Source organism: Hemiscyllium ocellatum, chromosome 5 (genome assembly GCF_020745735.1).
Source record: "Hemiscyllium ocellatum isolate sHemOce1 chromosome 5, sHemOce1.pat.X.cur, whole genome shotgun sequence".
In the NCBI taxonomy this organism is placed as follows: Eukaryota; Metazoa; Chordata; class Chondrichthyes; order Orectolobiformes; family Hemiscylliidae; genus Hemiscyllium; species Hemiscyllium ocellatum.
The window spans coordinates 121,666,398-121,693,148 of NC_083405.1; the positions used below are offsets into that span (position 1 = coordinate 121,666,398).

Below are 26,751 nucleotides of genomic sequence, written 5' to 3' on the forward strand. Positions count from 1 at the left end.
CTGCCTCTTCCTGGGATGGAGTTCCTCCCTTAAAGAGGAAGGTGGTTTGTAACATTGGTCAGGACTCCAGTGGTCTCCTGGACTAGTTTTCATCACTGTATATCTCATGTGCTTGCCTCCATCGACAAAGCAATCACAGAACCAATTCTTTCACAGTCCATTCTTCTCTATCATATTGTTCACTCAAGCATTCCTGAAACACAATTGCTTCCCTTATTTCTCCATAAGCCCAAACCTGATATTTATTCCTCATTCCTCTCCTCATTCCTGATGAAGGGCTCTGGCCCGAAACGTCAAATTTCCTGTTCCTTGGATGCTGCCTGACCTGCTGTGCTTTGACCAGCAACACATTTTCAGCTTTATTCCACATTATCCAGGTTTCTGTTCACTCATACAATCATACAGTACAGAACAGGGTCTCCAGTCCATTGGTTCTGTATTATTTTCCAGGTGCTTCCCACCAGTCTAACAACTCTTGCTAAGACCATTGTTTGCTGTATATCCCGGCAGGGAAAATGCCATCTGGAGCAAGTGCCTTGTGCAATATCTCTCTGCTCTGTCCAAATATGGTCTCGCAGCATACGAAGCGTATAAAGTTCTGAGAGTTGTAGACTTTATGAATAGGGTGAAACTATTCTCCTTGGTAGAGGGGTCAGTAATGATGGGGCACAAATGTAAAGAGAAGGAGGTTTAGAGGAGATTTGAGGAAATCAGTTTTCCAACCAGACAATTGTGGGTATGGAACATAGAACATTACAGTGCAGTACAGGCCCTTCAGCCCTCAATATTGTGCTGCCCTCTGAAACCATTGGAACTCAGTGCCTTAAAGAGTGGTAGATGTGGAACCCTCTAGACATTCAAAAGCTATTTAGCTGTGCACTTAAAAATGCCATAGCACACATGGCTATAGACCAAATGCTGGAATATGGAATTAGAATAGATGGATGCTTGATGACCAGTACAGATGTGATGGGCAGCAAGGCCTTTTTCTGCTGTAAAACCTTCTATAACTCTGGCTGTCCGTGAGACTTACGACATGAACATGCTCCCTCATTTCTATCTGAACTTGCCGAATTTGACCTTCTGCACTGAGTAGCTCAATGCAAATTTAGAATACAGTCAGATGCATTCACTGATCTCATGCTCACAGCATGAAACATGAACAAAAACAATGGATTAGTGATGGATTAAGACAGGGATTAATCCGTAACAATGGATTAAGACAGGACTGTCTTGATAAGTGGCAATGCCCTATTGGGAACTTAGAATTACTAAACGTATCCAAGTTTCCGATCTTCTGTGATTTCCTGTGAGGATCTAGTATCATAGCATTGTATGTCACAAAAGAAAGGCAATTGTTGCATCATATCAGTCATCGCTCTCTCGCATTCACATGCTTAAGTTAGACAATAAGTTTTCAACCCACAGGCTTGAGCAAACAAACATCTACAAACAAACAAAAACATAATGGGGGGTGACACGGTGGCACAGCGGTTAGCACTGCTGCCTCACAGTGCCAGAGACCCGGGTTCAATTCCCGCCTCAGGCGACTGACTGTGTGGAGTTTGCACGTTCTCCCCGTGTCTGCGTGGGTTTCCTCCGGGTGCTCCGGTTTCCTCCCACAGTCCAAAGATGTGCGGGTCAGGTGAATTGGCCATGCTAAGTTGCCCATAGTGTTAGGTAAGGGGTAAATGTAGGGGTATGGGTGGGTTGCGCTTCTGCGGGTCAGTGTGGACTTGTTGGGCCGAAGGGCCTGTTTCCACACTGTAAGTAATCTAATCTAATGTCTGAAGGAGGGTCACTGGACTTGAAATGTTAATTCTGCTTTCTCTCCACAGATACAGCCAGACCTGCTAAGTTGTTGCGGCATGAAACCTATGGGCCACATATTGACACACCACTAGAAATTGTCCCTGTGAGTAATTCGACCTGATCAGATCATTTCTCTCCATGTATCACACAAATTACCAAAGAAGCTGAAGCATTCACTCTCAACCTCAGATTACTTTGGAATTATTCATCAGCTCAAGCCTGTCTAGATCTCGTTGCATTTGACCATGGACTGCTTCAGTCTCTGAGGAGTCACCAATGGTACTGAATATTGTGCAATCATCAGTAAACATCACCACTTTGGACCTTATGATGGAGAGAAGGTCATTGATGAAGTAGCTGAAGATGGTTTGTCCTAGGACGTGTTAAGACGGTTCAACCGTCCCCGTGTTCTTTTTCGGAGGAATGAGACACCGGGTCAGATTCTAAGAAACAGACTGCTTTATTCGAGAGAGAATCGGTTACAGCTAGACATTTGTCCAGCTGGAGAAGGCGTTCTGATCTATTGTTCTCTTTGTCTAGCTTTTAGCCCCTCACATCCCAGTGCTACATCCTTATTTGGTAAGAAGCGGTATTCTCTAATAGTATTGGTTCCAGAAGAGATAAGATTCAGTTACCTCAGTATGAGCTACGTGCAATCTAACACGGTTTCAATGTCCTGTTATCTGTTCACCCTCCCTGTGGCCCCATTATGCCATCAGTGTTTCAGTCTGTTCTTAGTGTAACATAATGGCTTACTGTTGTCTAGTGAAGCTAACAGTTTCCAGACTTGCTAGTACTACCTTACGTGAGCACTACCTAACAATAAAGTTTCTGAACACAACCTACCCTTAATAATGCTTCCTAACACTCCCTCCCTTGGCCTCGAAAGAGGCCACACAAAATACAGCAGTTCGCGCGCAGCAGTCAGGACCCGGATGGTCGGTGAGCGCCCCTCCATCGCTCCTCTGCAAGGCCGACCAATTGGCTCAACCGGGCTTGTCTGACTCTAGGGAGACATAGTTATAGTGGAGAGGAGTCCCTAAGCAGCATACAACTACAGAAAGCATTCCGCGATGCAAAATCCCTACTCTATGCGCCTCTCCAGTTCGCATACAATCGTTAAGGCACAAGAAGCAGTGAAATAATACATAACAGATGTAAGCACTTAAAAGTTGTAAACATATACAAAAAGCCACCTCAAAACCAACAAAACGATTACTGAGTATGATAACAAAAGCTAAGAGAACCAGAGGAAAACACAAAGTGGATGAGTTAGGACACCTGCAGAATGAAGCTCTGCTGTTCAAAGAACACCCAATTGTACAACCTCCCAGTAAAGTCGGTCGTATTATACTATGACACCTTAAAATAAAATTTCAAACTACTGACATAGTGTCAAATCTTTTTGCAATAGGATTCAATGAGCTCTCCTTCCTTCCTCAAGGGTTGTTGTTAAGTCGGTTCTGGAAAATGACACAAAACTGGCATTTTCCTTCGTCAAAAATACAGTGAATACAATGTCAAACTGCTGGGCACACGATTTTCCTTATATCAAGCTGCTTTGCAAGCCAGAAACTTGACCAGATTCCCGACACGGATACAAAAGCCAGGCATCTGCTAAAACCACATGACCACAGGCCATTATTCTGAAGGTCAATGCACGACTGTGCCTGTCTTAGGTTGTCCCTCACTCGAGGAATCTTACCCGTCATTGGCTAACCAGTCACCTTCACTTGACCAATAAAAACCCACATCCATTTTACAGCTGTCAAGTACGGACACGGGCAGTGGTAACTGGCTTATTATTGTGAACAGTGGCCGTCGAGACCAATCGAAGCCATTTAGGAATACCAAATGATGGCTAGGAAATCTCTTGAGTGAACAATAGTCTCTTGAGTCTCGAGGCATATAGCACTTCACAATCTCTAACTGCAGCATAAAAGCACAAATTTACCTGTTGTCAATTTGAACGGGAAAGAGAGAGAAAAAATACACTACTAGGGGGTCTCTGCACCTCAGCCCTCACATTCTGAGGCCCTAATATGGGAAGGATTAGAAATGAGAGATACAGTTATAAAGTAAAATCATAAGTTGTCCCGTGCTTCCCTCGCAGGCATATCTCCTCCATTCCCTCTGATACCGATCCCGTAATCTTTCCATCGGGTGCCCCCATCACAGGCTCCTCCAGCCCCGCTGCCTGGTATGCGGGTGGGGGGTTATCCTTTCCCGTCAGGGCATGGTCGATCGTATGTGTCACAAGCATCCTGATACATGGTATACAACAACAACCACAGGTAATAAAGATAGCAACAGAAATGCATAAACCAAGGGCCAGCTGTCCCAGCACAGTTCTCCATCTACCGAATGTGCTATTCAGCCAATCTATCACTGGGTTTTTTTTTACCCCTGACTGCTCAGAAATGATGCCAGTTGTCGTTCCCCTCCATGTCGTTATCAAAAATCATAAGCGGAATGGCTCTTTCTTCCCTTTTTAGATCAGGACACCCCCGCCCAAAATGCCCTATCCTTCCACAATAATGGCATCCTGCCTGTGGAGACCTTCGTCTCTGCCCCTGTCGCTCAAACTCTCTATCAAATGCTCCTCCTTGTCTCTCCCTACTCCCTTTCTTCTCTGCCCTACATGCTATCACTCGCTGCTCCGGTTGCTCACTTTTGGCTGCATTCTTCTCCTAATTACCTCATCAACCGCAGCTACCATCATTTACGCTTTCTGTTCCTGTCACTCGTCCTCTCTCTTTACAAACACTTTCTGTGCCCCTCCTAACAATTCATTTAATGGATTTATCCCACTTCACCCTTCTATCTTCCGTATCTTTCCCTATCCAGCATCCCCATATAAGTCTCCTTTCTCCCGCAGTAAATAGTAACATTCAAAATAGACATTAACTCAGCCCACAAATACAGACTGGGCCTCAAAAATAAATTAACTTGTTCTGACAATCCTATCGGATTCTCAACCAGGACCGTCATTTCCTTTTAAATGTTCCGACCTCCCCACTGGTGAGGGGAACACACACAAACCCAATCTCCTTGTCCCCTATCAACACTTCCCGAAGGGGACAAGTCGTTATGTTCTTCCCTGTCTCTTTCTTTTAAGAAATTTTCCAATGTTCCTATCTTCTCATATGCTCAAACACCAATTTATCAATTCATGCTTGACTACCTTTAATGTCTGTAACTAACTTGTAAGCATATTCATATATTTACGTCCATTTATTCAGTGTTTAATATTTAAAATGTAAAATGCATACAGTTCCCAATTTTGAAATCCACTGTAACCGTCCAGATTTAGTACCTTAATTTAGATCCAAAATTAGTTTTCTTATGTACTCCTGGTCAATCATTACTCAATTAAAATACTTTAGGTCGTAAAAATAATCAGAGCTGTCTTACAACAATTTGTCAATTCAAGTTAAAAACTTCTAACGCATGCACAATGGTCGAATCCAAGGTCACAGATAATAACCATGGAAACTTTCATTTCATACAACTACCCACTGTCGAACGAAACTTCGACTGTCCTTCATAAATTGCTTTTATGTAAAAATAAAAGAGGTTAGTAAGAAAAGTAGTTAGGGAGTCATGACTCATAAAAGAACAGGAGTTATTAGCCTTTAAAAAATCATGTTAAGATCACATAAAAAGAAATCACTTTAAACAGCAGTCCCGGAATTCAAGCTCTAGAAACAAAAACAAGAATTCAATCACCAAACAAACAGATGCATCTAAATCATGTTAAACAACCATAACAATCACATCCAAAACAGTCCCGGGACTTACGCCCTAGGTGACAAGACTTAAACATTCAATCACTATCAAACAGATGAACTCAAGCCAGAGCACAAAGTGTTAAACTGCCTGTTAGCAGAGAAGCTTTCAGCCAGTCTCTCTCTCTTACACAGACACACCGCTGACGCACGCAGCAATAGCTTTTTCTCTCTCTTTGGGCAACAATACAGACTTTTACAAACACAGAAATACTTATACACACACAGATTTTTACACACCCAGAGACTCTATCTTTCTCATAAACAGACTCCCTCTCACACACACACAGTCGCTCTGTCCGGAACTCTGTCTTTCTCTGTCCCCTCGTACCGTTGCGTCCGTTATTATGTCAGCGCAGTGGAAGCTTCCCAGTCCCCAAGTCCGTCAGCGCGTGGGTTTATACTCCCGTAACCCCAGTACCCGTGTCTTACACTATCCCCCGACCAAACTCCCGTTCCGGGAGCCGTGCGGTCCGTAAGCCACAATCGCCTCGCCTCCTACCTCCAGGATTTTGAAATTGCAGAGCTGTTTCCACGCACACCTGGAGAAATCACCGACTCACCACCAGGAGAGAAAACGAATGAAAGAATAGTACTCACCGATTCTAGGACTTTCAATCTGCAGTGATGTTCCAAAGCACACCTAGACGGTTCCCTTGTCTAACAATAGGAGGCTACAAACATATGCCTCACCGTCTCCAGGAATTTTAAATTGCAGGGATGTTTTAACGCACACCTGGAGAATTCATCCACCCTAGGACTTTCAAATTGCAGGGCTGTTTTAACGCACACCTAGAGGATTCACTTTTATAAACTTAAGAGACCAAAAATAAATAACTCACTGTCCCCAGGACTTTTGAAATTGCAGAGATCTTCCCACGCACACCTGGAGAATTCATCCACTCTAGGACTTTCAAATTGCAAGGCTGTTTTAACGCACACCTAGAGGATTCACTTTTATAAACTTAAGAGACCAAAAATAAATAACTCACCGTACCCAGGACTTTTGAAATTGCAGAGATCTTTCCACGCACACCTGGGGAACTTACTCTTCTTACTACAGAAACAACAAATAAAAAGAACTCACCGTGTCCAATACCTCCGGCTTATCCGGGATGCCCAACACACCTAAAGGGCTTACACTTAGATCAAGCGATTCTCTGTCGTCTACTCACGTCTGCAATTTAGGTTGGCGAAGGTATTCGAGACGTCGGAACAACTACTAATTTAGAGTGGTCAATGCCTACTGGAGACCTTTATACAAAAGGCGTCCCCGTACCCAGTTCAGAATGGCCGGCCGCCCGGCGGCTCTCAACCCCTGCCAACAAGCGTGTCTCCGTTCCCTCCGCACGTCAGGGGTCACCATCTGTTAAGACGGTTCAACCGTCCCCGTGTTCTTTTTCGGAGGAATGAGACACCGGGTCAGATTCTAAGAAACAGACTGCTTTATTCGAGAGAGAATCGGTTACAGCTAGACATTTGTCCAGCTGGAGAAGGCGTTCTGATCTATTGTTCTCTTTGTCTAGCTTTTAGCCCCTCACATCCCAGTGCTACATCCTTATTTGGTAAGAAGCGGTATTCTCTAATAGTATTGGTTCCAGAAGAGATAAGATTCAGTTACCTCAGTATGAGCTACGTGCAATCTAACACGGTTTCAATGTCCTGTTATCTGTTCACCCTCCCTGTGGCCCCATTATGCCATCAGTGTTTCAGTCTGTTCTTAGTGTAACATAATGGCTTACTGTTGTCTAGTGAAGCTAACAGTTTCCAGACTTGCTAGTACTACCTTACGTGAGCACTACCTAACAATAAAGTTTCTGAACACAACCTACCCTTAATAATGCTTCCTAACAGACGCTACCCTGAGGAACTCCCGCAGAGACGTCCCGGAGCTGGGATGACTGACCACCACCAACCAGGACCATCTTCCTGTGTGTCAGATATGGCTCTGAACAGCGGGCAGTTTATTCCCAGATACCCATTGATTCCAGTTTTGCTAAGGCTCCTTGATACCACACTTGGTCAAATGCAGCCTTGACATCAAGAGCTGTCACTTTAATCTCCCCACTGGAATTGTGCTGTTTGTCCAGGTTTGACCCAAGGTTGTAATGAGGTCAGGAACTGACTGACCCTGGCAGAACCCAAACTGGACGTCACTGAGCAGGTTATTGCTGAGCAGGTGCTGCTTGATAGCACTGTTAATGACACCTTCCATTACTTTACTAATAATTGAGAGTTAACTGGTGGGGTGGGAATTGGTGGTAATTGGAACGGGGGGAAGCAAATTCTGGAGCAGAAGCCTTCAGTACTATTGCCGGAATGTTGTCAGGGCCCGTATGTCTACGGTTTCCAGTGTCTCTAACCATTTCTTGGAATCACATGGAGTGAATCAAATGTGCTGTAGACTGGTATCTGTATTTCTGGGGACCACTGGAGGAGGCCAAGGTGAATCATCCACTTGGCACTTCTAGCTGAAGATTGCTAAGAAAGCTTTGTGTCTGTGCTGGTCATCAAATGTCTATCTATTGGAATTCTATTTGCCAGATCTTGGCCTGTAGCCCTGTGTGCTGTGACTCGCCTTGAATGCCTTGATGGTTTCTGCCTCTATCCTCTTTTAGGCAGTGAGTTTCAGATTCCTTACCAGACTGAGGACAAGAAGCATGTCCTCAATCCCCCTGATCACATAATAAACTCGCATTCGCTTTACACCTTCCACAACCACAGGGTATCACAATATACTCACAGCTGGAAAAATAAATGCGTTTGAAGTCGGTTCAATGCTGTGATGCAGAGAAATGGAGCAAGAGCTTTATGCATTGCAAGGTTCTGCAAGCAGCAATGAGATAAATGACCTAACCTTGGATAACTAATATCACATTCATCAGGCATCAGGATGTTGGAGTCTAAAGAAAATCGTTGAAGTTCCCTTCAGGTGAACTTTGCAGGAGATTGAATTCTGAATAAAGCCAGAAAGAAAAGTGAAGCGCACAACAAGAACCAAATCCATATAATAGCAGGATTCTTACATGTGTAACAAACAATTGATGTGTAGCACTGAGCACTCCATAATACAATCAATTTCAACACATGAAGGTTGGGGGTGGGGGGGAGGGGATGCGGTTTCCCTCAGTAATATGAATGGTGTGCATCTTCAGTGAGCACTTCTGATGCAAATGGCCTTATTATGCATGTTATCTGGGAAGCTTTTAACAAGCGGCCATCCACCAAGTGAGCCTTGATGGCTTTATGTATCTGGATGGCTGATTCCTAAATCAGACAGATCCCCACCATTCCCAGTTTAGAATTTAAGTTCAACAGGCAAAAGCGGAAAGTAAATATAATGAAGTCAAGGGGGCTGCAAGAACTTTAATAGCATCTTAAAGTTTTTGTTTAAGATTTCAAAGTGGACTTAGCTATAAATCAGCAGACCCAAGGCAGTTTGGTGTAATCTACATTGGTCATTGTGCACAACGTTGCAACACTCTGAAGTTGAAAGAGCCGTTAAAATTTTCAGATGTGGGGTCACCTACTAGAGGAGAATAGATGGAGGAAGAGGCCCATCTCCCTCCTGAAATGGTGGGAAAATATTAGACCCGGGGGCTTCATCCAAGCCAAGCTTGAGAAGCAGAAACAAACCTGCCTCCTCTCTTCCTCCACCCATTCCTCTGTTAGACTCTTCCCAATCCAGCCAACACTCAAAGATTGATGTGAGCTGACCTCTATATCACACAAGACATTGTCTCACACATGGGTGGAGGGGTGGCATAGTGGCTTATTGGTTAGCACTATTGCCTCACAGTGCCAGGGACCCAAGTTCAATTCCAGCCTCGGGTGACTGTGTGGAGTTTACACATTCTCCTGTGAGTGTGTGGGTTTGCTCCGGTTCCTCCCCCACCATCCAAAGATTTGCAGGTCAGGTGAAGTGGCCATGCTAAATTACCCATTGTATTCTGAGATATGTAGGTTAGGTGCATTAGTCAGAGGTAAATGTAGATCAGTGGGAAATGGGATACTCTTCAGAGGGTCAGTGTGGATTTGTTGGGCCGAAGGGCCTGTTTGCACACTGTAGGGATCCTAAGATTCCAACCTTCTAAATAGCAAACAACAACACTGAAACTTTGTTGTCAATTTTTACTTTTCAGAACAAAATTCACCAAGAAGTACATTCCAATGTAAATGATACCATTTTCTCACCCAACTCATCAGCTATCTTCTTTGTTTTATTGAGCTGTCAATCTGGTAAAGCTACAGCATGGGACTGCATGCTAGCTAACACTGGGCTCAGCATGCTGCAGGCAGAGCTATGCAATCCAGCGACTGATGGATCAAAACTGTCCTGTCCTGTCAAATCCAACTTGATAGTGAACAGCAATGGATAATTAAACATCAATCTGCATGTGGTATCTCCAGAAATACCTGAGGACACCGGATACCACAAAAACTAAAGGTGTCGTCAATATCCCAGCAGTAATAGTGAAGATTTGTGGTGCAGAACTGGCTGTGATCTTAGCCAAGCTCTTCCAGAACAGCTTCACCACTGACAGCTATCCACACAAAAAAAACAAAGGGACAACTCCAAATCAACTACATACCTCCCAATCAGTCTTTGCTCAATCAGCAAAGTGATGAAAGGGAAGAAACAGAGACGTGAGGCAACAATTACTGAGCAAAAGGGCTTTTGCCCGAAATGTCGATTTTACTGCTCCTCGGATGCTGCCTGAACTGCTGTGCTCTTCCAGCACCACTAATCCAGAACAATTACTGAGTAACAATATGTCCATGTGCACAGTTTGGGTACTCCCAAAACCATCCACCAATCCTAATGCAAACATAGATTAAAAACCTGAATTCAGGAAGTGAGGGGAAAGTGACTAGAATTGATATTAAGGCAGTATCTGACTGGGTATGTCAAAACTGAAGCCAATGGGAATGGGCAAAGGGGAGAAGCTCATCATTGATCTATGTCTAGCACAAAGGAAAATGGTTGTGGTTGTTGGACACCTATCATCTCAGCACCATTTCTGTTCCTCAGAGTTCGATAGATGTGCATTGACGCATGTCTGGAGCATGTGGGAGTTGTACCTGGGCCTCCTGACCCAGATGTAGGTGCATTGTCACTGCATCACAAGAATCCAAAGAGTTCCTCTGGGTATTGTCCTCAGGGTAGTGTCCCAGTGCCTAGCAACGTCAGTTGCTTCTCCAATGACATTCCAGACATCACAAGGTCAAAACTGGAGGTATTTGCCGATGATTGCAACATCTGGGATCTACTATTAGCCAGTTCTTTTTATAATTCATTCGTGAGATGTGGGATGCATTGCCTATTCCTAACTGTCTGGAGATAGTGGTGATTAATTGAGCTGCTGAAGTCCTTGGAATGTGCTTATGCCTACAGTTCTGTCAGCCAGAGATTTTCAGGATTTGAGCCCAGCTCCAGGGACTGTCCAGCGATATACTTCTAAGTGAGGATGGTGTGCATCTTGGAGTTGCATTTGGTGGCATCCACATGAGTGTCTGTTTGCATGGCAGATGTCAGTTTCTTTTTTTTTAAATTCATTCGTAGGATATGGGCATCACTGGCCAGGCCAGCACTCTTTGCCCATCCCATTAAGTGTCAACCAATTGCTGTGGCTCTGCAGTCACAGTTAGGCCAGACCAGGTCAGGATGCTAGCTTCCTTCCCTAAAGGAACTAGATGGGTCTTGCCAACATTCACCAATGGTTTCACAATCATCATTAAACTATTCCAGATTGTTATTGAACTCAAATTTCACAATCTGCCAAACCCAGGTCCCTAAACATTTGCCAGTGTTTCTGGATTTATAGTCTAGTGATAATACCACTCGTCCATCGCTGTGTCCAGCATACGACCTTGAGGACCCCCTGCAGTGATGTCCTGAGCCTGAGATGATTAACATCCAACAATGACAACTGTCTTCCTTTGTGCTAAGTATGTCTCCACCTTACAGAGTGCTTTCTCCTGATTCCCATGACTCTGGTTTGGCTAATGTCATTTGATGCCACTTTCAGTTCAATACTGTCTTGGTGGCAAGGGCAGATTCAAATACCTGAGCTCTGGAAGCCAGCATTTCTTTTATTCTTCCATTGAATGTGGAAATTGCTGACTAGGCTAATGTTTATTGGCCATCCCTAATTTAGCCTTGAGAAGGTGGTAGGGAGCTACCTTTTTGAGCCATTGCAGTCCCTTTGTTTCTTTTGTCTATGTTTGGACCAAGACTTCATTGAGGTGGATCTCAAACCATGGATCCATAAGTAGGTTCTTGCGAAGCAAGTGCCACTTGATAACGCTGCTGATGACCCCTTCCACAACCTTGCTGACACTGGGAATAGGTGGATAGAACAGCAATTGGCTGAGTTGGATTTATCCTGCCTTTTTATGGATAGGACATAGCTGGGCAATTTTCCATTGCAGTTTCCAGTGAGTTTGACCCTTTCTTGGTCCCACATTGAAGTGAAGCAACGTGGCAGAAAACTCTTTCGCTGAAGAGTCATAGAGACATAGAGATGTACAGCATGGAAACAGACCCTTCGGTCCAACCCGTCCATGCTGACCAGATATCCCAACCCAATCTAGTCCCACCTGCCAGCACCTTGCCCATATCCCTCCAAACCCTTCCTATTCATATACACATCCAAATGCCTCTTAAATGTTGCAACCAGCCTTCACCACATCCTCTGGCAGCTCATTCCATACACGTACCACGCTCTGCGTGAAAAAGTTACCCCTTAGGCACCTTTTATATCTTTCCCCTCTCACCCTAAACCTATGCCCTCTAGTTTTGGACTCCCCCACCTCAGGGAAAAGACTTTGCCTGTTTATCCTATCCAGCCCCTCATAATTTTGTAAACCTCTATAAGGCCACCTCTCAGCCTCCGACACTCCGGGGCAAACAGCCCCAGCCTGTTCAGTCTCTCCCTGTAGCACAAATCCTACAACCCTTTCAACATCCTTGTAAATATTTTCTGAACCCTTTCAAGTTTCACAAGATCTTTCCGATAGGAAGGAGACCAGAATTGTACGCAATATTCCAACAGTGGCCTAACCAATGTCCTGTACAGCCACAACATGACCTCCCAACTCCTGTACTCAATACTCTGACCAATAAAGGAAAGCATACCAAAAACCTTCTTCACTATCCTATCTACCTACCACTTTCAAGGAGCTATGAACCTGCACTCCAAGGTCTCTTTGTTCAGCAACACTCCCGAGGATCTTACCATTAAATGTATCAGTCCTGCTAAGATTTGCTTTCCCAAAATGCAGCAACTCGCATTTATCTGAATTAAACTCCATCTGCCACTTCTCAGCCTATTGGCCCATCTGGTCCAGATCCTGTTGTAATCTGAGGTAATCCTCTTCGTTGTCCACTACACCTCCAATTTTGGTGTTATCTGCAAACTTACTAACTGTACCTCTTATGCTTGCATCCAAATCATTTATGTAAAAGACAAAAAGTAGAGGGCCCAGCACCGATCCTTGTGGCACTCTACTGGTCACAGGCCTCCAGTCTGAAAAACAACCCTCCACCAATACCCTCTGTCTTCTACCTTTGAGCCAGTTCTGTATCCAAATGGCTAGTTCTCCCTGTATTCCATGAGATCTAAGCTTGCTAATCAATCTCCCATGGGGAACCTTGTCACAGGATTCAAAGCGATAACTCTGCTTTCTTCCCCCAGGTGCTGCTAGACCTGCTGAGTTTCTCCAGCAAGTTCTGGTTTTGTGTCAGAAAGCAATAGTTTCTGTGAAACTGCTGTCCTCTGGAGATGGTAACGGTGAATCATCCACTCGACACGTCAGGCTGAAGTTGAATGAAACTATTTCAGCCTTTTGTCTTTTGCCTTGATGGTCCGAGGATCCCATCTTTGAGGAGAGAGATACTTGTGGAGTCTCCTCCTCTAGTGAGTTGTTTTAACGTCTGTGATTTGATGTGGTGGGACTGAAGAGGTTAGATCTAATCCTTTGGATTGCAAGAGAGACTCAGGTCTGCTTACCACTTGCTGGTGAGGCTGCTTGGCATGCATTGTCGCTTCACCAAGTTGATGTTTTCTTTGGTTCATGGATGACCAGTTTTGAGTTACTAAATATAAATGCATTAAGGACAAAAGGGTAACTTGGGAGAGAATAGGGCCCCTTAAAGATCAGCAAGGCGGCCTTTGTGTGGAACAGCAGGACATGGGGGAAATACTAACCAAGTACTTTGCATCAGCGTTTATAGTGGAGAAGAATACAGAAGATACAGGATGGAGGGAAATAAATAGCGACATACTGAAAAATGTCCGTATTACAGAGAAGGAGATACTGGACATCTTAAAACGTATAAAGGTGGATAAATCCCCATGACCCAATCAGGTGTACCCCCGAATTCTGCGGGCAGCTATGGAAGTGATTGCTGGGCCTCTTTCTGAGATATTTGTATCATCGTTTGTCACAGGTGAGGTGCCGGAAGACTAGAGGTTGGCAAATGTGGTGCCACTGTTTAAAAAAGGTGGTAAGGACAAGCCAGGGAAGTATAGACCACTGAGCCTGATGTCGGTGATGGGCAAGTTGTCGGAGGGAATCCTGAGGGACAGAATGTACATGTGTTTGGAAAGGCAAGGACTGATTAGGGATAGTCAACATGGCTTGGTGCATGGGAAATCATGTCTCATAACTTGATTGAGTTTTCTGAAGAAGTAACAAAGAGCGTTGATGAGGGCAGAGTGGTGGGCTCTGTATGGACTCCAGTAAGGCGTTCGACAAGGTTCCTCATGGTAGACTGGTTAGCAAGATTAGATCCCATAAAATACAGGGAGAACGAGCCATTTTGATACAGAACTGCCTCAAATGTAGAAGGTGGTGGTGGAGGGTTGATATTCGAGGCTTGTGATCAGTGGAGTGCCACAGGAATCTGTGCTGGGTCCACTACTCTTCATCATTTATATAAATGAATTGGATGTGAAAATAAGAGGTATAGTTAGTAAGTTTGCATATGATACCAAAATTGGAGGTGCAGTGGACAACGAAGAAGGTTACCTCAGAGTACAATAGGATCTTGATCAGATGGGTCAATGGGCTGAGGAATGGCAGATGGAGTTTAATTTAGATAAACGTGAAGTGCTGCATTTTTGAAAAGCAAGTTAGGGCAGGACTTATAGACTTAATGGTAAGGTCCTAGGGAGTGTTGCTGAACAAAGAGACCTTGGAGTGCAGGTTCATAGCTCCTTGAAAGTGGAGTTGCAGGTAGATAGGATAGTGAAGAAGGCATTTGGTATGCTTTCTTTTGTTGGTCAGAGTATTGAGTACAGGACATTGGTTAGGCCACTGTTGGAATATTGTGTGCAATTCCGGTTTCCTTCCTATCGGAAGGACATTGCGAAACTTGAAAGGGATCAGAAAAGATTTACAAGGATGTTGCCAGGGTTGGAGGATTTGAGCTACAGGGAGATTTTTGAGGGGCCCTATTCTCTCCCTAGTTACCCTTTTTGTCCTTAATGCATTTGTAAAAACCTTTAGGATTCTCCTTAACTCTATTTGCCAAAGCTATCTCATGTCCCCTTTTTGCCCTCCTGATTTCCCTCTTAAGTATACTCCTACTACCTTTATACTTTTCTAAGGATTCAGTCGATCTATCCTGTCTATACCTGACATATGCTTGCTTCTTTTTCTTAACCAAACCCTCAATTTCTTTAGTCATCCAGCATTCCCTACACCCACCAGCCTTTCCTTTCACCCTGACAGGAATATACTGTCTCTGGACTCTCGTTATCTCATTTCTGAAGGCTTCCCATTTTCCAGCCATTTCGTTACCTGTGCACACCTGCCCCCAATCAGCTTTTGAAAGTTCTTGCCAAATGCCATCAAAATTGGCCTTTCTCCAATTAGAACTTCAACTTTTAGATCTGGTCTATCCTTTTCCATCACTATTTTAAAACTAATAGAAGTATGGTCGCTGGCCCTGAAGTGCACCCCCACTGACACCTCTGTCACCTGTCCTGCCTTATTTGCCAGAAGTTGATCAAGGTTTGCACCTTCTCTAGTAGGTACATTCACATATTGAATCAGAAAACTTTCTTGTACACACTTAGCAAATTCCTCTCCAGCTAAACCTTTAACATTATCGCAGTCCCAGTCTATGTCAGAAAGTTAAAATCTGTTGCCATAACCACCCTATTATTCTTACAGATAACTGAAATCTCCTTACAAATTTGTTTCTCAATTTCCCTCTGACTATTATGGGATATATAATACAATTCCAATAAGGATTCTTATTTCTCAGTTCCACCCAATTAACTTCTCTGGGGTATTTCCGGGAATATCCGCCCTTAGCACAGCTGTAATGCTATGCCTTATCAAAAACACCACCCCCTCTCCTCTCTTGCCTCCCTTTCTGTCCTTCCTGTCACATTTGTATCCTTGAACATTTAGCTGCCAGTCCTGTCCATCCTTGAGCCACGTTTCCATAATTGCTATGATATCCCAGTCCCGTGTTCCTAACCATGCTCTAAGTTCACTTGCCTTCCCTCTTAGGCCTCTTGCATTGAAATAAATGCAGTTTAATTTGTCAGTCCTACCTTGTTCTCTGCTTTGTCCCTGCCTGCCCTGACTGTTTGATTCGCTTGTTTTCTCAACTGTACCAGTCTCAGATTTATATTTTTTCCATACTATCCCCCTGGGTCCCAACCCACTGCCCCCCCTCTCCCGACACCACCTTACTAGTTTAAATCCTCTCAAACAGTTCTAGCAAATCTCCCTGCCAATATGTTAGTCCCCTTCCAATTTAGGTGCAATCCGTCCTTCTTGTACAGGTCACTTCTACCCCAGAAGAGATTCCAATAATCCAAAAATGTGAATCCTTCTGCCATACACCAGCTCCTCAGCCATGCATTCATCTGCTCTATCCTCCTATTCCTGCCCTCACTAGCTCGTAGCACTGGGAGTAATCCAGATATTACTACTCTCGCGGATCTCCTTTTTAAATTCCTGTCTAACTCTCTGTAATCTCCCTTCAGGGTCTCATCCTTTTCCCTTCCCATGTCATTATTTCCAATGTGTACAATGACCTCCTGCTGGTCCCTCTCCCCCCTTGAGAACATTCTGCATCCTCTCTGAGACATCCTTGATCTTGGCACAAGGAAGGCAACACATCATTCTGATTTTTCGCTGCTGGCCACAGAAATGTTTGTCTGTGCCTCAGACTAGAGAGTCTCCTAGCACAATCAATCTCTTGGTACCCGACTACCCCTCATTGCATTACAGCCAGTCTCAATACCAGAAACTTGGCTGTTCGTGCTACATTCCTCTGAGAATCCATCACCCCATACATTTTCCAAACAGCATACTTGCTTAAAATGGGGATAGCCACAGAAGACTCCTGTACTACCTTCCTACCTCACTTACCTTTCCTAGAGTTAACCTATTTATGTGATTGTATCTGTGACTTGTCTCCCTTCCTGTAACTGCCATCCATCACAACCCTTGCGCTTGTAAATTCCTCATTACCTCAAACTGTCACTCCGACTGATCCACTCTGGATCCGACTGATCGGATTCGCAGCCAATGGCATTTATTGCAGATATAATCCTCAGTAACACATAAACGCTGCCTAAACTCCCACATCCGACGAGAAGAGCATTTGACTCTATTAAGGGCTATTTTTGCTTATTCCAATCTGCAGACCCAGAAAATAGCACCATCTTATTCATCTACAAAACATTGCTCCAGGCTAACTTAGTACTTATGTTTTGTTTTTTAAGTTTTATCAAGAGACATATCTCAATAAAACATATAATCAAGAAAGAACCCATACTATTCACTACTGCAGACGTACAGCAAGGCCCCAAGACAGACTTAAAACTATTCATGTATCTGTTTCTGTGTTGTCTCCTCTCCCAAACAGGTTCCTCCAAGATTAGTTGTGAATTTCACTGTCTGTTAAGTTTTCCTCAACACATTCCCATGTCCAGCGATACATGAATTCAAACAGCAAAGGCAGTAACTGCAAGTTCACTACCGTGTCAGTTAGCAGTGTGGGTTTCTTTCTCTCTCTCTCTCTCTCTCCTGCACTGACCTCACTATGTGCTTCCTTTGTCTGTTCCTCTCTGTTTTAAAAGTGTTGTTGTTTTGACTTTTTTTTCCTCCAAAGTCCAAAAACAATGCAACAGCATATAAAACAGTAATTGCTGCTCCTAGAATTCAAGGCAATCACCTCCAGCACCTAAAATACCTCAAAAAAGGCACAGCCTTTATCCCCAGTGAAGTCTGAGGTAATGAGTTCTATGGATTCACAATCCTCTGAGAGAACCGGTTTCTCCTTATCTCAGTTTCGAACCTGCCCCCTCTACTCTATATCGATGACCTTTAGTTGGAGACTGTCTCACAAGGAGGAGTATCTGTTCAATGGCCACCTTAACAATCCCCTTTAGCATTTTATACACCTTAATCAGATCCCACCGCTCATTCTTCTGAATCCCAGCGAGTACAAGCTCAAACTATTCAACCATTCCCCATCCAACAGCCCTTTCATCACTGGAATCAGCCTGGCAAACCTCCCCTGAACTGTGTCTGGTGCCAGCACATCCTTCCTGAAGTAGGGCTTATGCCCGAAACGTCGATTCCCCTGCTCCTCGGATGCTGCCTGGCCTGCTGTGTTTTTCCAGCACCACATTTTTCAACTCTGGTCTCTAGCATCTGCAGTCCTCACTTTCTCCTACTTCACCCTTCTTCAAGTAAGGAGAGCAAAACTGGACAGAATACTCCAGGTGTGACCTCCCTAACACCTTATATAATTGTAACAATAAATGCCTGGGTTTGCTCTTCTTCTTATATGATGCATACATAAAAACACCTAGATCCAATAGTAGTGACACATTTTGAATCTGCTTCCCATTTTCATAATAATTTGCCCTTTTGTTTTTCTGGTCAAAATGAACAATCTTGCACTTGTCCACATTAATCTCCATCTGCCAGATTCTGGCTCATTCACCTAGCTCATCAATATCCATATGTCAACCCTTTATCTCCTCATCTCTGCTTACTTTCCAACCTAATTTTGTGTCATCCATGAACATTGCTAATTACACTTTATCTCTGCTTGTAAATCATTGATATAGATTGTAAATAGTTGAGGCCTGAGAACTGAGCCCTGTGGGACCCCACTAATTACAGTTCGCAATCTAGAGAAGTGCCCACGAAACGACACGACCAGCTATTCTTAGTAGCCATACACGTAGATGACAAGCAACATGAATTTGACTGGGACAACACTACTATTATAGGGCAAGCAAAACAGAGAACAGCCAGGGAATTCCTAGAGGCATGGCAGTCATCCACAGATTCTATCAACAAACACATTGACCTGGACCCAATATACCGGCCACTGCAGCGGACAGCAAGAACTGACAACCGGAAGCGGCAGAGACAAGCCACTATAAATGCCGGAGGAAACATCACAGAAGTGCTTCACAAGAGGCTCCCAAGCACTGAGGATGTCACCTAGACAGGGGATGAAACGTTTGCAACACAAACTCCCAGCTCAGCGAACTGAACCACAACAACAGTGCCCATTTATCCTGATCATCTGTTTTCCATCAGTCAGCCAAGCCAATACTCTGCTCTTAACACCCTGGGATCAAAACTTCTGGATCAGCTTTTAATACAGCACCTTGTCAAATGTCTTCTGGAAGTCTAGATATACCGCATCCACCAGATCAATTATCCACCTTGCGGTTACTGTGACAATACTATGGTTTTTAGAGGTGTATTTTGTCCTGTTGTTTTTTTGAGAGAGGTTTTGAGATGGTTTGTCTCTTTGAAGCCAAAAAAAAGTAAACAGGTTGTGAGGCCCTGGGTTTTATTTTTAAAGTTAGAATAATAGAAGCAGCCTGAATGGGTGGAGTGAGGTTCCCGCATGACGAGGGTTTTAGTTTAGCTTTCAGTCATCGTACATCATACATCATAAGCTGTCATACATCTCTCACAGCCACAGCAAAAAGCTTGAGTTCTCTCTCTGCCAGGATTCTCTCTTTCCTCCTGGACCAGAGTAACACTGTATGGGAGACAATCGATTTTACTGAATATGCCTTTGCCAAGGGTTTGTGGGTTGTTACGATATTGGAACATTTGCTGTTTACTTGTTAAATAATCCATTATTCTGTTAAGTCTTCTATTAGAAGTACAATTATACCAATTCTTCTTGCCTTTGTTTGTACTTTAACTGTTTTTTTATATTTCATATACTTACTACAGTATGGAAACAGGCCCCTCGGCCCTACAAGTCTACACCAACCCGCTGAAGAGTAACCCACCCAGAGCCATTTCCCTATCCTATAACTCTCCATTTCCCCTTGACTAATGCACTTAACCTACACATCCCTGAACACCATGGGCAATTTAGCATGGCCAATTCACCTAACCTGCACATCTTTGGAATGTGGGAAGAAACCGGAACACCTGGAGGAAACCCACACAGAACACTGGGAGAACGTACAAAAAAATGAAAGAATAAAGTGTGTTTTGCTTAAAACTGAGTAGCTTTTTCTTTCTTTCAAATTAGATAAAACTTAGGGTCTTGATGGCATTGGCGGCACGGAGGCATAGTGGTTAGCAGCGCCACGGACCTTAGTTCAATTCCTGTCTCAGGCGACTGACTGTATGGAGTTTGCACATTCTCCCCGTGTCTGCTTGGGTTTCCTCCGGGTGCTCCGGTTTCCTCCCACAGTCCAAAAATGTGCAGGTTAGGTGAATCGGCCATGCTAAATTGCCCGTAGTGTTAGGTGAAGGGGTAAATGTAGGGGAATGGGTCTGGGTGGGTTGCGCTTTAGCGGGTCATGTTGGGCCTGTTTCCACACTGTAAGTAATCTAATCTAATCTCCTTGACATAACTGAAAGTGGTCTGGCCCATAACAAAGTTATGCACGCATCCAGGATATAAATCTCTAATTCCAGATTGGGTTTATGATTATTGGACTCAAAAACAGTGAGTGGTGAGTGCTGGTGGAGTTTGTTTTCAGGTGTTGTATTTGCTTGATTTAAATAGAGTGCGCCTTGTGTAAGAATGGTTCTTTGAGTTGCTAAACATTTCCTTGAGGTGCAGGAAGTCACTCAAGAATATTTTACAGAAAGTGAGCAAGGCAAAGCTTTCGGAATTGTCAGGCAAGCTGAAATTGGAGTGACCTGCATCTGTGAGCCATGATTTGGAGATGCCGGTGTTGGACTGGGGTGTACAAAGTTAAAAATCACACAACACAACACCAGGTTATAGTCCAACAAGTTTAATTGGAAGCACACTAGCTTTCGGAGCGACGCTCCTTCACACTGCAAATTTTTGCTATAAATTCTGTGTTACGATCGAGCCATCCGCTATCACCTGATGAAGGAGCATCACTCCAAAAGCTAGTGTGCTTCCAATTATTGGACTATAATCTGGTGTTGTGTGATTTTTAACTTTGTATCTGTGAGGATAGGGATGATAATTGCAGCAATAGCTCTGCATTTACAATTGCCAGGAATGCAATCAGAATCATTGGAAATTGTGAAAGTTCAATTGGAAATGAAACAGCTTGAATTAGAGACAATGACAAAAAAAAAGAAGAAAGAATAGCCCTAGCAGACAAAAAGGAGTAAGAGATAAAAGAAGGGAAAAATGGAAGCTTTTGAACTTCAGAAGTTGGCAGTGAAAGAGGAAAATCAACTTAAAATAGCAAAGGTAGACGGTAGGAGTAGTGATGACGACAGTGATGGAGATCTGGTGGGGTTCTGTTTAAATACATCTCAGTATTACCTAAACTTGATGAAAAAGATGTAGAAGCCTTTTTCACTTTATTTGAGGAAGTGGCGAAACAAATGAAATGGTTGGTGACCATGTGGGTATTGTTGATTTGAACAAAATTGGTAGGTAGAGCGAGTGAGGCATTTGCATCACTATCAGGGAAGGTATCTGGGGCATATGAGGAGGTGAAAAAAGCCAGCTTAAATGCATGTGACCTGGTGCCAGAAGCCTACAGATAGTGTTTTAGCATTCTAAGGAGGGAAGCTGGTCAAAAGTACACAGAGTTTCAAAAGGTCAAACAAAGTAACAGTGTATGTGAATGAAGGCATTGCATATAGATCAGACATAGAAAGGCTGTTATTTTGGAGGAATTCAAAAATTTGCTTCCTAAAATAGTGAGAACAGATGAGGAAGAACAGAGAATTAAAACTGCAAGGTCTGAAGCAGAAATGGCAGGTAATTATGAGTTAGTTCATAATCAAAGTTTGGTTTCTGACATCAACTTCAATCTGTGAGGGATAGAAATTGGGGAAAAGAGGAATCCACAGGTGGTAAAGGAAAAGGAGATCTCGTAGAAAATAAGGGTAGTTCACCACAGAGTCAAAAAGGAAATCCACAAGGGGGTAAGAGAAATAAAAACCCTCAGGTGCTTTTACGATAATGAAGTGGGACATGTGAAGGCGCAGTGTCAGTGGTTTAAGAAAAGTACGGGGAAGACAAATATAGAAAAATAGGAAAAGTCAATGGGGTTTCTGAAAGTGGTAAAGGAGATCGCAGAGGAAGCTTATCGGCTGCAAAAGAATGTACAGTCTGCTCAGGGTTTGGTTGTTAAGAAAGTACCAGATCTCTTTAAAGAATTTATCGTGTGGGTAAGGTTTACTCATGAACCAGAAAGAGTAAGTAAATAAATTCAAACTTTAAGAGATACAGGAGTAAGTCAATCTTCGCTGGTAAGAAATGAGGCGGAATGAACTTTGGAAGGAGCATTGCCAGAAAAGGTGATGATATGTGGAATTCATGGTGAAAAGAACAGTATAAGGTGAGGTAGGAGAGTGTGCTCAAAAGTAGTGGTAGAGTAAGAGGGAAATTCTCTGTTCTGGAAATACAGTTTATTCTGGAGAGTGATGTAGCTGGATTCCAGCTGGGATTAATACCTACTGCGATTGAAAAGCCATTGGAAAATCAGGTGACTGAGGTGTTGCAAGAAGTGTATCCTGGGATTTTTCCTGACTGTGTGTTAACAAGATCAAAAAACCACAGGCTGAAACACGAGGAGATATCGAAGAATAAAGATAAGGAAGTTGAAATTCAATTATTAGAAACTATGCTTGCTCAAAGGGTTGCGAAAAAACAAGAATACGTGGAGGACAAAATAGATATTTTTAGTAAAGATAGGTTAGTTGAATCACAACAAAAAGATGAACTAATAAAGCAGTTGTATCTAAAAGCATACACCGAGAAAGAATGTGAGTGTATCCCAAAATGTTACTATCTTAAAAATGAAGTCTCAATGAGAAAATGGAGACAATTGCATATTCGGGCAGATGAAAAATAAGCATACATTTCTCAAGTTTTATTACCATTGGGTTATAGAACGGAGGTATTGTGGGTAGTACATGAATTATTCAAAGGAGGTCAGTGGGAGGAAGGAAACTCAAGCCAAAATATTAGAACATTTTATTGGCCTGGGCTATATAGAGATTCGCATAAAGCAAATCATCCGCCAACATTTCTGCCACCTCCAATGGACCCCACCACCAGGGATATATTTCCCTTCCCACCCCTTTCCGCCTTCTGCAAAGACCGTTCCCTCTGTGACTACCTGGTAAAGTCCATGACCCTAACAACCACCCTCCCATCCTGGCACCTTCCCCTGCCACCGCAGGAATTGCAAAACCTGCGCCCACACCTCCTCCCTCACCTCCATCCAAGGCCCTAAAGGAGCCTTCCACATCCATCAAAGTTTTACCTGCACATCCACCAATATCATTTATTGTATCCGTTGCTGCCCATGCGGTCTCCTCCACATTGGGAAGACTGGACTCCTCCTAGCAGAGTGCTTTAGGGAGCATCACTGGGACACCCGCACCAATCAACCACACCGCCCCGTGGCCCAACATTTCAACTCCCCCTCCCAGTCTGCCGAGGACATGGAGGTCCTGGGCCTCCTTCACCGCTGCTCCCTTACTACCCAACACCTGGAGGAAGAAAGCCTCATCTTCCGCCTCGGAACACTTCAACCCCAGAGCATCAATGTGGACTTCACCAGTTTCCTCATTTCCCGTCCCCCCACTTCACCCCAGCTCCAAACTTCCAGCTCAGCTCTGTCCCCATGATCTATCCTATCTGCCTATCTTCCTTTACACCTATTCACTCTACCCCCTTCTCTGACCTATCACCTTCATCACCACCCCCATTCATCAATTGTACTCTATGCTACTTTCTCCCCACCTGCACCCTCCTCTCATTTATCTTTCCATTCTGCAGGCACCCTGCCTGTATTCTAATGAAGGGCTTTTGCCCGAAATGTCGATTTTCCTGCTCTTTGGGTGCTGTCTGAGCTGCTGTGCTTTTCCAGCATCTCACTAATCTAGATCTATATAGAGATGTGATTGAATGTTGACAGACATGCCACACATTTCAGGTAATAGGAAAACCTCCCGCAGTGATAACACCAGCACCGTTAATACCCATTCCTACATTGAGGAGCTTTTTTATAAGAGTCTTAAGTGATTGTGTAGGACCCCTACCTGAAACAAAAAGTGAGAATCAGTATTTGTTCACTATAATGGATATATTTACTGGATTTCTGGAGGCAATTCCATTATGCAGTATCACAGTTAAAAAGATTGCAGAAGAGTTATTCAAATTTCTTACTTGATACGAACTATTCATACAGATATAATCAGATTTTTAACATCAAAATTATTCAGTGAAGTTACGGATGGCTCAGGAATAAAACAATTAAAATCCATTGCGTATCATCCAGAATTGTAGGGAGCATTAGAATAGTGGTGTCAAATTTTAAAGACTATATTAGTCAAAAATATCCGGAGGATTGGGATAAAGGAATATCATTTGTGTTGTTGAAATTAGGGATGCACTAATAAATTAACTACATTCAGTCTAATTAAATAGTTTTTGGACATGAAGTGAGAGCACCACTAAAATTAATTGACAAAATATTGATAAGTCAGAGTTCAGAGACCACAAATTTAGACTGTGTATAAAATTTTAGGTACACATTAAATAGAGTGGGTGAATTGGCTGGACAGCATTTGAAAGTAGCATAGCATGTGATGAAGCAGGAAGCAGGCAAGAAACCAAAAATTTGTAGTTTCACCAGAGGAGATAAGCTGTTAGTATCACTACCAGTGAACCTTTAAAAGTAGGGTTTAGTTTGCCTATTAAATCAAAAGGAAATTGACGGAGGTGAATTCCAGATTGAAGAAAAACTCTGTGTCATGTGTAGAATAACTTCACAGAGTCTGGAATCCCATCACCAATTCAATTTTGTTTAAATATGGAGAGTCCTTGACACTGAACCAGCTCCCTCAGAGCCAGCTCTCAGGATGTCTGATACTCCTGTTTTTTATCTGTCAGCCAGGGCTGTTTGAATTGAGCTCATATTTCATGAGGTCTAGCTGGCTGACCTTGTTACTATCATTACATCCCGCTCCCTCAGTGTCAGAGGACATAGGCTGTTTTCTCTTCATACAGCTCCTCCTGAGGTGTTTTAGCACCGGGTCAGGTTCCCACTGACTTTGCCTCAGATACGGGCAGTGTGTAACATGCAGTAGTTTGTCTCTTGTGCCTGGAGTATCTCAGAAGAAATCCATTCTCGTCTTCAAGCAGCAAAGATGTCGAGGAAGTGACATCGGCTGTGTCCATCTCAGATTCTGAGGTCTCTTCCAATGGAACACTGCCCCTCTCACCATGAATTCTCCATTTACCACCTTTTCTGGTGATACTCCTTCCAAAGCGTGTTCCTCCTCATCTCTCACCAACAAAGTTTGACTTGCTCCTGTATCTCTTAAAGTTTTAATTTCTTTACCACCGGTCTCACCAGCTTTTCCAACTGATCCGAAGATCCCATCTTCCCATGTAGGACCATTTATGTGGTTTCCACAGTAAACATGGAAGGAAACATAGCCAGCTGCTTCTCATAAGGGATCAGAAATAAAGTTGTATCATTAATGTGTAAAGGCTCCTCCGTGTAGGTTCTCAGTCAAGCCAAGGTCTTGTGCAAATTTAAGGGTTGAGCCCAGAATAAATTTTGTTAGAGACTACTTCTACGATCACTGAAATGGCCACACTTGTATCAATCTCCATTCGAATGGGGTGATCATTTAAACAGGCATTTATTTCAATTGGTTCTGGTTTGGGTGTTGCTAAGCAATTTAACTGTTCCAAACCAGATGGAGGTAAAGGGTGGGCACTCTCCTGGATCCCAGCTTATGAACTCATAGAATCACAGGGTCCCTATTGTGTGGAAGCAGGCTATTCAGCCCATCAAGTCCACACCGACTCTTGAGTGATGTGGTCAAGGAGGATTACAAGAATAATCCTGGGGATGAAAGACTTGTCATATGAGGAACGGTTGAGTACTCGATGGAGTTGAGAAGGATGAAAACACTCAGCCTGTCTTCCAGGGAAGACCGTGCGACACAAGAAGCAACTGTCTCTGTTCCTGTGATTATTCCAGCCTCAAAGTGTTGGGGAGTGTTTTCTTCAATCCAGGGGCAGCGTGTTACTTCACAGCAGCGGGGACCCATGTTCAATTCCCACCTCAGGCAATTGTCTGTGTAGGGTTTGCACATTCTCCCTGTGTCTGCATGGGTTTCCTCTGGGTAGTCCAGTTTCCTCCCACAGTCCAAAGATGTGCTGGTTGGATGAATTGGCCATGCTAAATTGCCCATAGCAATTGCTGCTACTGAGTGTAAGTGGTGGAGGGAGTGGATGTTTGTGAATGTAGTGCAAATCAAGCAAGCTGTTCTAGCCTGGGTGGTATTGAACTTCTGGAGTGTGTTGGAGCTGAACTACATCCAGGCGGAAGTGGGTACTGCAGATGCTGGAGATTAGATTCAAGATTAGAATGGTGTTTGAAAAGCACAGCAGGTCAGGCAGCATCCAAGGAGCAGGAAAATTGATGTTTCAGGCAAAAGCCCTTCATCAGGAATGTTGAAGGTCTTTTTGCCCGAAACATTGATTTTCCTGCTCCTCGGATGCTGCCTGAGCTGCTGTGCTTTTCTAACACCACTCTAATCCTGAATTACATTCAGGTAAGTGGGGAGTATTCTATTCCATTACATTCCTGATGAATGTTGATGGTGGACAGGCTTTGAGGAGTCAAGAGATGAGTTACTCGCTGCAGGATTGCTATCC

The 26,751-nt window shown here is 43.6% G+C and overlaps 1 long non-coding RNA gene across 1 annotated transcript; it reads right to left on the reverse strand.

The window, feature by feature from the left end:
- Positions 1-2,253: 2,253 nt before the first annotated feature.
- Positions 2,254-7,443, reverse strand: LOC132815842 (uncharacterized). The gene is made up of 2 exons (XR_009644713.1): positions 5,614-7,443; positions 2,254-4,076 (listed from the first exon to the last, which is right to left on the reverse strand). It is a non-coding gene; the product is annotated as an uncharacterized LOC132815842 (long non-coding RNA).
- Positions 7,444-26,751: the final 19,308 nt, after the last annotated feature.